The sequence below is a fragment of the Mizuhopecten yessoensis genome, unplaced genomic scaffold, assembly GCF_002113885.1.
Source record: "Mizuhopecten yessoensis strain PY_sf001 unplaced genomic scaffold, ASM211388v2 scaffold5331, whole genome shotgun sequence".
In the NCBI taxonomy this organism is placed as follows: Eukaryota; Metazoa; Mollusca; class Bivalvia; order Pectinida; family Pectinidae; genus Mizuhopecten; species Mizuhopecten yessoensis.
This window is the reverse complement of record NW_018405995.1, coordinates 96,252-109,044: the sequence shown is the minus strand read 5'-3', so window position 1 is coordinate 109,044 and position 12,793 is coordinate 96,252. Positions and strand designations below refer to the sequence as shown.

The 12,793-nt window shown below is 33.7% G+C and overlaps 1 long non-coding RNA gene across 1 annotated transcript; it reads right to left on the bottom strand.

Annotated features, from left to right (window-relative positions):
* Positions 1-888: 888 nt before the first annotated feature.
* On the bottom strand, positions 889-11,820 carry LOC110450580. Its single transcript, XR_002462991.1, has 6 exons — positions 11,689-11,820; positions 11,056-11,162; positions 5,672-5,754; positions 2,967-3,260; positions 2,684-2,733; positions 889-2,285 (listed from the first exon to the last, which is right to left on the bottom strand). It is a non-coding gene; the product is annotated as an uncharacterized LOC110450580 (long non-coding RNA).
* Positions 11,821-12,793: the final 973 nt, after the last annotated feature.

Genomic DNA, 12,793 nt, shown 5'->3' with positions numbered 1-12,793 from the left:
TGTTCAGCTAATTTACAGTGAAGAGAATTAAAAAATGGTTGGAATGATTATCATGAGTGCAGACACACTCTGAGGAGCATGTAGGGCTGGACATCAAAGGGTTAAGTTTTTAGACCCAAATATCCTAAAATAAAATCCTTTTTATGAGTTGAAAGGTGAGAATGTGCTTTGTTAAAATTTGAATTTCTTTAGTGTACCTTTTTGGGGACCCATCCGCCCTGAGAGGGGGCTAATTTTACAAGTTTCTGTTTGTTATTTGGATATTTCACTTTTTCTGACCATCACATACTTTACGTATGGACCATGTTTGAAAAAAATAACGTTACACTCACAAGAAAACAGTTGATTGCATCATTCAAATATGGTTAAAGATGCAGTATGCCAAACATGAGTTACATTGCTTCATACAGCTGTTTCGTCCTTCCTGGAGCCATCGGTGATGTTAGTATTGGTTAATATCTAATTAGATAAACTGTAAAATATGTTTATTATGAACTGTGCCATTATTAAAAGAGATTACCTTTGCCAAAACGGTTACAGCAAACCTTGGGGACTAAACAACCCTCCATCGTTTTATCAGAGAATCTGCCATCAGAAAGCCATTTTTGATTACTTGTTCATATCACAACTACACACATACTTAAGTTACTGTTAAGGTCCATGGGCCTCTTGCGGTTACATATTTATATATATTCAATATGAACAGGATTTAAAATCTTTTGAGCATTTTGGACCAATTTATGTTACGTTTAATAATGAAAAAAATAAAAATAAAACAACATTGTTTAATATAAATTTCATTTCATTTATTTATTTACTCATTGACACTACATGTATTTCTAATCAATTCTCATTTATAAACATGTTATCATATTACAAAAATGTAAATTAAACAGAAGTCTTATCTTTTTAAAAGAAAAATCAACGAAGAAATAGAATTTCTGCAAATTTGTATGTATCTTATATTCACTCTACAAATAAAGTTCATTCTTCAAGAACAAATAATTATTGGACATGACTTCTCAGTTTATATTCAAACTATTTCTGTTCACTCTTTACCACATTTACGGCTTTGATTCTGTTGGTGTTGTTTAGGTGTTGCTTTAGTTCTGTTGGTGTTGTTTAGGTGTTGCTTTGATTCTGTTGGTGTTGTTTAGGTGTTGCTTTGATTCTGTTGGTGTTGTTTAGGTGTTGATTTAGTTCTGTTGGTGTTGTTTAGGTGTTGCTTTGATTCTGCTGGTGTTGTTTAGGTGTTGCTTTGATTCTGCTGGTGTTGTTAAGGTGTTGCTTTGATTCTGTTGGTGTTGTTAAGGTGTTGCTTTGATTCTGTTGGTGTTGTTTAGGTGTTGCTTTGGTTCTGTTGGTGTTGTTTAGGTGTTGCTTTGATTTGGTGTTGTTTTGATTGAGTTAAATTATCTATATGATCCATTTTTCTTGGGATCTGATTTTTAAGATAAAATTCTGCAAATTAACATATAATCATAATTATTTTAACAAAACAAATTCTCATTTGTTCGTTGTCTTCTCTTTTTTTCTTCTTAGAAAAGCCTGCTAATTCATAACGCTAACCTGCAAATGCAGTTAAAATGGCTACAATACAGATTGTTTATATTCAATATTCCACAAAACGATATGTTATTAAGTCTGGAACCAAGAACAAGTTGATCGAAGGCCATCTGTACGATGTTTCTTTTTACATTTGGAAACGAAACTATTAATATGTAACAAAACAACTGACAACTGTGATGACGTTTAAGTTGTGCTGTTCATAGCATCAAAATTCAAATTTGCATGAAAATGCGACATCGGAGGTAAAGACCGAAAACAAATCTATCAGACACAAAATGAAAAATTAGATAATAAATTTGTTAACTGAAATTTGATATATTTATATATATATATAATGTATGTTGAAATTTATAAAGAGGCCTAAAAAACTCAAATACGAAGTCTTTCGGCGTGACGGTTGCGGAAATGTACGTAGTACAGTTAGTTGACAGACCGACACAAGTCCTTAAGCACACCCTAACTCTAACCCTAACCCTAACCCGAATCACGCAGCAGGAAGAAGTATGAATGGCCCAGCAGCAAATCACTTGTGTGTTTGATTGACAAGGACGTAATACATTTATTGTCAAAGGTTACGGATGTTCCATTTCATGGGTGCTGATAAATCCTTTTACTTAATTCCACATGTCCTTTCTTCAAACTTGACGATTCGCAAGACGATGTTCAATCTCGATTTCTCTTGATTATTTTTCTTGGTTCGTAGAGATAGTCGGATCCTGTAACGGTAAATCATTAATGTTTACATTATAGAATATACCCACGCCCCCTTAACGTATACTTTATACCTAGACATTTTCGCTTAGTCTCTCATTTGTCTTTTGCCCGTGAAATCAATTTTCGCCCATTGTTAATTTTCTCCTTCACATTTTTATGTTACTATGTATAAACTTATATTCGCAGACAAATTCTCCCTCATCACGGAGGGTGAAAAAGGCGAAAATGAAAAAAAATAAAAAAATAATACAGATTTTCGGGATTCAATATATTTTTATCGGGCAGCCATATGTTCTGTTCTAGTCAGAATATCTCTTCGTCAAAATGACGCTTTTTAACAGAAAGAATTCCATCACTATGTAGACGATAACACGTACCCACAATATTGTGACAACCGTACCTTTCATTTTAGGTCAATTTTGGTCTTCTCAGTGGTTTCAGACTCGGAGTCTAGAGAATACATGAAACATACGTAGAATTTTCTTTTTTTAAAAAAACTTTCATATACATTTGCACATTCCATGTGTTTGTGATATCATTATGTTGTGTTGTATTCTCAATTCGAAATTAATACCTCGTATATCTGTATAAAACACATTTCCTTTGAAACAATTAAAGAAACTCTAATAAAGATCATACAAATTAACGACATACAGATAATAATTACAGTATAAGATGCCTACCTCCATCTTGTATTGCTTTTATATCAGATTCTGCCTTCTTAATGATGTCAGCAGCTGCTTTATTTATTTTAAAGACAACTTCATATAACTTGTCGTAATGGCCGTAAGAAATGTGTTGCTGTTGTATCAGGTAGTCTACGATTTGTTGAAGGTTATCTTTAACTGCCTTTGGGGGCATATACGCCTTTACTAACGCTGTAAATTTTAACCAATCTTCTGATTCTTTGTAAATATGGTCAGATAAGTCGTTCACCATTTGTGCATGTCTGGATATAATACGTTCCTGGGTTTCTTCTTATAAGAAGGATGAGTTTTGACATGAAAAAAAGAAAATAATATATGTTATTTTGATCATAAAGGAGACTTTTAATTTGACAAGTTGAGTTGCTGTACTCAAAAATTCTTATGTTGTTTGGAACTTTTTATAAGTACACTAACCAAAGTTATACACAATAATTAAGCGTTTATTCATACACTAATTAACAATATATATGTCTGAAAAACACGAAGCAAGCTAATATATACATGTTATTGTATATTGTAATTAGATCAGATGAAGAATATGATGCCATGGTGTGGAATTATAAGTCCGACAAAGATATAAGGATATTATTCACTCGTAAAAGCTTTATTGTAGAAGATCAATATTGAAAACTAGACACCACTACAATCAGACCCGTGATCTCTGCTTTTCGTGTTTTAATAAATTATTGTGTTGTAACCGTTGTATGTCACTAACACCTAAAAGCTCAAGGACCTAATGCAATCCTTAACCCATCCATCGTCGTCCATTTTTTCGCTTAGCGTCGTATGTAAACTTTTAAAAGTCTAAAGATCAGATGAATGGATTTTATTCGCAAGGTACATTCGTAAGATGAGTGATGGGATTTAGTCTGTCAAAATGACTGCATTTTGTCGTAGTGCTGGTAAAACCTCCTTTCCCCCAAGAACTTAAAACATCGACGATTTTCCCTTCCGTATGCTGAAAGTCGTTTTTCCAGTATAATCATAACTGTTTACATTTCATCCATTGAATAATACATGCACAACAAAAAGGGGCCTACGTTTTTATTTCTTTATTTGTATGTTTCTATTCTGTTTAACTGTAAATGTTTGAAACCATTATCAGAATGCATGGTATACCAGTACAAATAAATTACATTGTTTTCCCCTGACCCTACAGACGAGTATTGCATGGAACAAGTACAATGTTAAATTCATATTCCCTTGAACCCAAATAGGATCGCAAGAACCAGGCTAAATTGTTCTTTCTGTCATATTTATACAAAAGGCCTAGGGGACCTGACCAGCTCATCTGGATAGGTCAGCAATGATGGCAAAACATATTACTCCATTTCCTCTTACAAGGACAACCATGGGCGTCCTGAAAATGAAGACAAAAAATCCTATTTGTTATTTTACTTTATTTCATTCATTCAGTTATTTCTACCATTTATAGCCCAAGGTTATCATTTTACCCAGGCCAGCACTCAAAGTTGATTTTTGACCTCTACACAATATATTAAGGGGGAAAAACCTGTTCTGTATACCTTACGTAAGTGTCATGGCTGTACCCCTTAGGGTTCCTTTAGTAAGTGTGTCCTTAACTGTTTAACATATTTGACTCCTGTGACCTTGAACATTACCATTGATTAAGGAAAATAACTTCACTTAAATTAATTAATTACCAAATATAAGAACCCTAAGTTTTTCTGTTTTCTAGAAGAAATCGTGAAAAAAGGTTGAAAGGGTGCCAGACTGACAGATGACAGATGCTGCATCATATCTTAAGCTCACTGACATTTCCACAATGTAAAAGAGGTATGTTATTCTGTCAAAATATTAAAGGTGTATGTGCTTGTATTTCGCCGTATGTACCTATGTCTGATACTCAGGAATGCGTCTTGTTATTGTGCAGTTAGCCATAGGATTTACCTAAACGATGGTCATCTATCTCTGGCCCTGTTTACGTCTCAGAAGCCATGACCTTAAGAGACCAACTGGAATCCTTCTATATCCATCACTATCAAACGACGTGTGTAAATTTGTTTATTTTCTTTGTCTTTCAATTTCGTCCCAAGATCAAATGGTTGGCCCTTAATGATTGAAATGATTGAAATCTCAACACTATAATCATATGTATGTCCCAAGGTCTGGCCCCGCCCCTTGCAAATGATCCCGGATTGAATTATTTATGGATACTATTCGTAAGTTCCAATTTGGGGTTAAAGGGATATGTGTTGAACAATGTACATTTTTCATATTAAAACCTTTTTATTAACCAAAGAAAAAAGCTATGACGTAAAGAGAGTTTCAGAAATTTATTTTCTGAAAAAGGCAATTGTTTAAAGTTTTCCGATATGTGGACTCATATATTTCATTCTTTTTGGTTAAGCAACCGAAATTGTAGCTGACGTTTATTGTGATTGTTCTCAAAAACTTATCTGTTGATTATGGTCTAACAAGACAGAAAGAAAAAAATCAATATGTTAATATCAATGCATTTTAGAAGGACGGACGACGGACAGAACAAGGATAAGAGATTTAATCATTTAATCATTTTTGGCTGAAAATGTACATATGTTTTAGAAACCAATACTGCCTAGATATGACGGAGGACCACCTCCCAATCGTTGCGAACCCCCTTTAAGTACCTATCGGTCTGCAAGTCGACCACTTCCAACTGAGTAGTAAAATTTACTTACCTTGCATTTTCGATTCAGACTCTGACTTTGTTACGGTTCCGGCACAACTCAGGGACCAGTCTTAGACTAAGCTGTATCAGTACCTTTAACATAAAAACCTTTCTCACTTTTCAATGTTTGACAAATGTTAAAGATAGGTACTTTTTAACATGCCACTAGAAATGAGATGTTGCAATGACGGCGAAAATCAGCCTACGACTAATTTAGTATATGTTAGTTTAAATCAATAAATTTTAACACATTGCTGGAACTTTAGCTTGACCACGAGTGTGACTGCAGCGCCACCTACACTGATAACTTTAATGGGATCTACGTCACAAAAACAAAACGGAAATCGCAATTTGATGGACTTTCATATCAAATTTACAATTATTTAAACGATATAGACCCATTAGCCATATGTGATGCTATTCTTTTCGCAAAACACCATTTATATGTTAATCAACTTTAAAAAATGCCCTTTACAATTTTTGACTTTATATAACACTTTTACCAACATAAATTTCGGGTTCAATAAAATTTCCACTCATAAAACCTTCTTTCGTAATTCATCTTTCTAGCATTGAGACTTATGTTCATATTAATTAGATATGCCAACTTCTTCAAACCTTTTCCCACTATCCTCCTAGTTATTTCAATATTTTTAAAATACATATCATAGTACTGCAAGGTCTGAACCTCTTCTGTCATTAACGATAGAACAGATATTTCACGGCGACCAACAACCCAATATTGCATTGACAAATTTATTGGAATTTGCTCAAAACGTGAAATGTGACTAGTGTCACATTTTTCTTTGCAAATGCATCAATTCGATTTATATTTCAATCCTTGGGATATTTTTTTTTAATTTTCAGTGCATGTCTTCAAAATGTGCTGTACTTTTCGCATATTCGTTATAATGCGCGTGTTTGTTATCGGACTAAAACCTTTCATAACTGTAGAGATTATCAGTGATGTTGACGTGTTGTCTAGAGAAGATGATTTTGTATTCATGATTAAAGAGTAAGTCACTCACTTTAGATGCCTAATTTGGTGTATTAATGTTTATATTGGATAAGGGTCCAGTGGCTGAGTGAAATTGATAGGGTCAATGGTCTTGGTATCTCTAAACAGGATAAACTAAATATCAGATACTACCTCGGTATTAATAGATTTACTAGACGTATATCATGATCTTTTATCAGATACTACCTCGGTATTAAGCACTATGTTGTTTCCATAGTTTGCAATTTGAAGTAACTCTGTATTTATCTATTTGTTTCATCTTTCGTTTGTCTTGCCATTACTTATGATTAGTATAGGATGTTATTAACTAAGTGTAGTATGTGATAGCATTTTAGAATATGATGGCCTTATTCAGGGAGGATTCGCGATGAGTCAAAGAGAGTATTCTGTGGATTTAGGTCTGAGTCAAGTAGAGTAGTTTGTAGATTTAGGTCTGAGTCCAGTAGAGTAGTTTGTAGATTTAGGTCTGAGTCCAGTAGAGTAGTTTGTAGATTTAGGTCTGAGTCCAGTAGAGTAGTTTGTAGATTTAGGTCTGAGTCCAGTAGAGTAGTTTGTAGATTTAGGTCTGAGTCCAGTAGAGTAGTTTGTAGATTTAGGTCTGAGTCCAGTAGAGTAGTTTGTAGATTTAGGTCTGAGTCCAGTAGAGTAGTTTGTAGATTTAGGTCTGAGTCCAGTAGAGTAGTTTGTAGATTTAGGTCTGAGTCCAGTAGAGTAGTTTGTAGATTTAGGTCTGAGTCCAGTAGAGTAGTTTGTAGATTTGGAGTTTGAGTAAATAGTGCAATTAAGCAGAGCTTTATGTAAAGTAGACTTTATTAATACATATCTGTAACTTTCGAGGATTTCAAGGTTAATCTAATTCATTTAAAGAAACCAGACTTTGTTATACTAGTTATAGTTATCGATTGGTGACTGTGTTGTTGTTTTAAAACGAAACGTCTCTAGAGAAGCAGCATTTTGTAGATTATATATGCAAATTCGCTCGTTTTAAACCCATTCACTCTATCTCCTTGGAAGAATCGACATTCATCAAACAAATATGATACCATTTTCTTGGTGTTGTTCACTATTAACTGCATCGCTTATCCATTCACAGACAGATCTTGCTGTACAGAAAAATGATTTATTTACTGGGATAACCCCGAAGTGTTATACAGAAAGAGCAATCTTTTCCAACGGCAGAGAGAGAAGAAAGGAAGCCATCTGGATACGCAGAATAGAGATGAGCGGGCACATCTCATTTCTACATTGTATAATAGGCTTGATTCGTTATACGCTACATATATTACATTTTACAGTGTTCATAAGCTTATAGCGTTATACTTCTATTTTGCCAACTCGAATATAATCATTTTACACCTTTGTGTACAAACGCCTTACTGGTCATATGTCTGATGATGCTGTGGAGTACATACTGTGCGAGTCATCGAAACGTCACAGATAAACACTTAACTGGTTGTGCTACACGAAACTTTCTAAAATGCATACTCAGCAACCCGACGAAAAAAAATGTTTAGAAAGTAGTTAGTGCATTTATGTTTAAAAATTGAAATAATGATGTTTCCCAGTTGGGGTAACAGTCTTATTTTTACAAATGTGATATTTCTTTCCCAAGAATGTCCATATAAAAACTATGGTCAAAGATATAGTGAAAAATAATATGCAACACCCTTTGTTCGATCATATGACGGTGTTCACTGAGTATTTTCAGTACTTTGATATTTAGCCACTGTGAAACAGAATACACCTCTAAGAAACATAGCATCGGGTATCTTAAAGCAGTTAAGTGTAACTACTTACATTTTCAATTATTTATGTCTTTTACAGAGGACAATAACGACAATTAAAAAGATGTACAGAATTCCACCAAGATTCAAGAATCTACAGTAAGGACTTATCAACTTATAGTAATGTCAATATATATTTGAATGTTCATTACGAACAAAATTTCGACTGAATAAACAGCATTATAAATGAGCAAGAATATTGTTTCATTTCAGTGCTCTTAAAGACCTGTGATGAGCCCCAATTTAGGATCGCGGTATACTGAGATGACAGAAATAATGGACGCTTCTAGACAATGTTAACTGAAGCATTACACTGCTTTCATATGCGGTTCATAGGCAATATGAATACCATCTGCATTACAAAAGAATGTTAAGTGTTTATATTTACATTTTCAAATTTTTATTTCTTTTAAAAAAGACAACAAGGTCATTAAAAAAGACGAAAAAATTGAGTTTCACTAAGTTTAACTAGAATATTTCACTACAGGATCAGCACAAAGCACGTGCCCTTTCCTGAGATTCAAGTTTTCTAATAAAGTCCGTGGTTACAACAACCGGTAAACATTAAGTTAACATTTCGCACTATTTTAATGTCATATTTGGATTTGTAACGGTCTCAAAAGGATATTTAAACACATAACAATACTATTTATTATTATGTTTATTGACATCGTTGTTTCAATCATAACGTCACATCGCGGAGGCACGTCCGCTAAAGGCGAAACTTGATTAATGAGTAATGAGGTCGCCGCGGAAGCAACGTATGTTTTACGTGTTTTTTTCAAGCATTTTTTAAAGATATGTTACATCAGCATCATCATCATCATCATCATCATCATCATCATTATATGCACCACACTCTCACTCAGAAGCACAAATAGAGAGAGAGAGAGAGAGAGAGAGAGAGAGAGAGAGAGAGAGAGAGAGAGAGAGAGAGAGAGAGAGAGAGAGAGATATTGAAATGGTGGTAGAATTTGTAGAATTTGTTTATTTGATAACAAGTAGGCTATTGGTCCATACACACAATTTTGCGGCTCTGTCAAGGACTATAAGTGGTTCTAAACAGTGAAACGAAAACTATCTATGTGGATGATGTAATAATATTAAAGCATCATAGATTAAACTATAGTGGTCGATCCCATTATTTACATTGGTTTTCGCTTTGCTTTGTTTTGAAATCATTAGCAATATGCAGTGAGTGTGTAATTAGATTGTGTTCACCAGGGCATTTCTATTTAGTGAATTATGCAAGCATCTCATTTTGTACATGTACTGTTTTATAATAAAAACTCTTTGTCTACACAATTACTGGGAAGGACTTTCTGATGAAGGAGGCCAAAGATGAAAGATTTTTTAATAACTGAGAAAGGGGGTTACTCTGTATTGGAACCACTAGAGTTTTGGTCATTTTTTACTTGGAATAGAATTTTGTAGTATTTATTGCAGGTAACATTGCCAATGACATTAAACACACTGTTCCTTTTTGTGGTGCCAGATGGAATCACATACTTTTGACCCTTTTTTTGTCTGTTAATTGATTAGTATGTAAGGGCAGATTACAATATCAGATCCATACATATTGCATGAAGGCATACACTCTTTTGCTGCTGAAAGAAGACCATGATACATTGTTTGGTAGAAAGTTAGCATTTACTTTTGAATGAATTCTTGTAATGTGTAAAATATACAAGTGTTGGAGTTTTTAATTAAGTCACTGATAATATTTATGTTATCTTTACCAATTCTTATAAAAAAGCACTCTTCCTCCCATCTTAATTTTGCTGTTATGTCAAATTGGGACTTTGAAGATGTTAATTCTTTCAATAGGATGTTAATTCTTTCAATAGGAGTAAATGATTCCATGTTTTTATAAGTGACTTTAGTTTGATTAGTTTTTTGTCATTCAGCTTTGGGGTTTCATGCATATTCAGACTGAATTCGATTCCTAACAACATAAATCGTTCTTTACCCCACTGTTAGATCCGAGACTTAAGCAATTTCATTGAGCTCCATCATTGCTTCTTTCAGGGATTTCTCTGACCCATCAAGCACCTGGAGATGTATCATCAGCATACTGAGATAGCAGAATAGGGATATTTTCAACATTAAGACCTTTTATATTTTCATTATTTCGTAATTTAGTTGCCAAAATTTCAACACATAGAATAAACAGATATGGTGCTATCGGGTCCCCCTGTTGACAACCTCTTTTGATATCAAAAAATGAAGATAGGTTCCCCCCTTCCCTTGATTAATGGTTGGAAGCATCGTAATTTGTTAACATTAAAGAAACGTTTTAAATATTGAAACTGACAAGGAATTAAGAGTCGACATGATATTGTTGGTCGACTTCCTTACAATTGCTCGAAAGAAATAAAGTTTCTCTTATCGTGTAACCTAAGTGGAGCGACACTGATAGAGACAAAGTATTTTAAATAAAGCAGGAAACGGACGTACTAGATAATGACCTAGTGCGAGCTTGCTTCTGGGACTTGAACAAATACATCATTTACTATATGATTTTACTTAACATTTTAGTTAATAACTTTAATATTTGAAGTTCAATAAATGTCTGTAATGATAGATACATACCTTACAATGGCTACAGAATGACTTTTTGGTAGTTTTAATGGCATGTAAGGGTATCACAACATCCAGACGTTGACAACCCCGGAAGTTTAAAATGCAAAACCGGTGACCTAAAACAAATGGCCTTAGACTTTGGACCCTGTGCAAATCCACATATAGATATCGAAATACTGGTATTTTAAACGAAGTATCGGTATATTAAAAGAAAATGTTGTTTTTCACAAAAGTTGAAGTTAAAAAATAATAAAAAAAATCTGTCATCAGTTCCTCATTAAAATTACTCAGATGCTCAGTTGGTAAGTGGGAAATACTTAATTTGTATAAAGTAAGGAGACACCTTTAATTTACAATTAATATTTTAACATTTACCGACCCTCTAGACAATGACCTTATCAGCGGAAACCACCGAGCGCGTCATATAACAAGCGAGTGCCGCCTAGCTTAACGAGGCGAATCTCAAGTTGATCTCACTCGGCGCTGTTGATTGTAACGTTAAACATTGCTTTGCCATGATCCTTTATATTAATAGAGATATAAGAGGAACAATACAAAGTCTCAAGTAATTATCATGCATACTTAAAATAACGTCATAATTATCAATCAATTAACTTAATATCTTATACATCTTATACATACCTAAATACTACGCGAGAACTCCGGTATCTTATAACACAGGCAGCTAATATATCTCCAAAATATCAAGTACACTTACTGAGTGACGGGGTAACAACAAGATGTGCATACTCTATATTTAACCACATGACTACACCTATACATTGTAATACAGGAAGTGACTTACAACACGTCATTTAAATCCCTGTTTATACATGCCTAAGGTGCATCAGTACAATCATATATATGAGAATAAAACAACGAGGTCATATTCAAGTATAAACCCCTCCATTGTTGTTATTATACATAATTAATGATGTGTAGCGACCGACACAGAACTTAAGTAATTAATACTAATATATTACTCAAATATTATATAATGATTACGACATAATAAGTTGCTAATTGTACATAAAATCTACAGAATAATGAAAACGTACATGACATGCATCGTAGTCAAAGTCAAATACATATATTTGCTGTAATAACATTTTTATAATATTTATCTGGGTTTGTGTTTTGCCACGATTTGCTTTGGAAATAAATATCTTAAACCATGAACGATACAATACTGTGGCTTGACAAATGGTTGATGTTCTCATGAAAACTACCAGTACATCACTTGATTTACAATTTGACCCAAATTAAAAGTGAGACCGCATCGATAATTATTTGAATGTTTCTACAGCAGCTTTTTAATCTATAGGTCAACAATCTGAAGTTATCATTTTTTTATGAACCAATTATAAAATCAATAACTCTATAAATATATATGAGCTAATTTTATATTTGATTTTCTGAAAGTTCTGTTTTTATAATATATAGAGGGGTTTGTCACTAATTACAGATTGTTTATGTAACTCTGCACACTGAAGTGCATTGATTCTCCCTTCTTATATGGCAGTGTTGGTCTACTAAAAGCTTTGGTAAGTGGATGGAGAAAACGAGCCAATCATTACGGGGGAATTGGGGTTAGAATCGAAGCATTTCCGTGGTTCTAAGCCGAAATTCTACACCCTCCGGTAGATTTTTCATGTCCACGTTTACCAGCTAAAATCGAAGAAACTAAAAAGAAATTCAAAAGACTAAGCCGAGCAGTTGGCGAATTAAGACATTTCTTTACACTCCA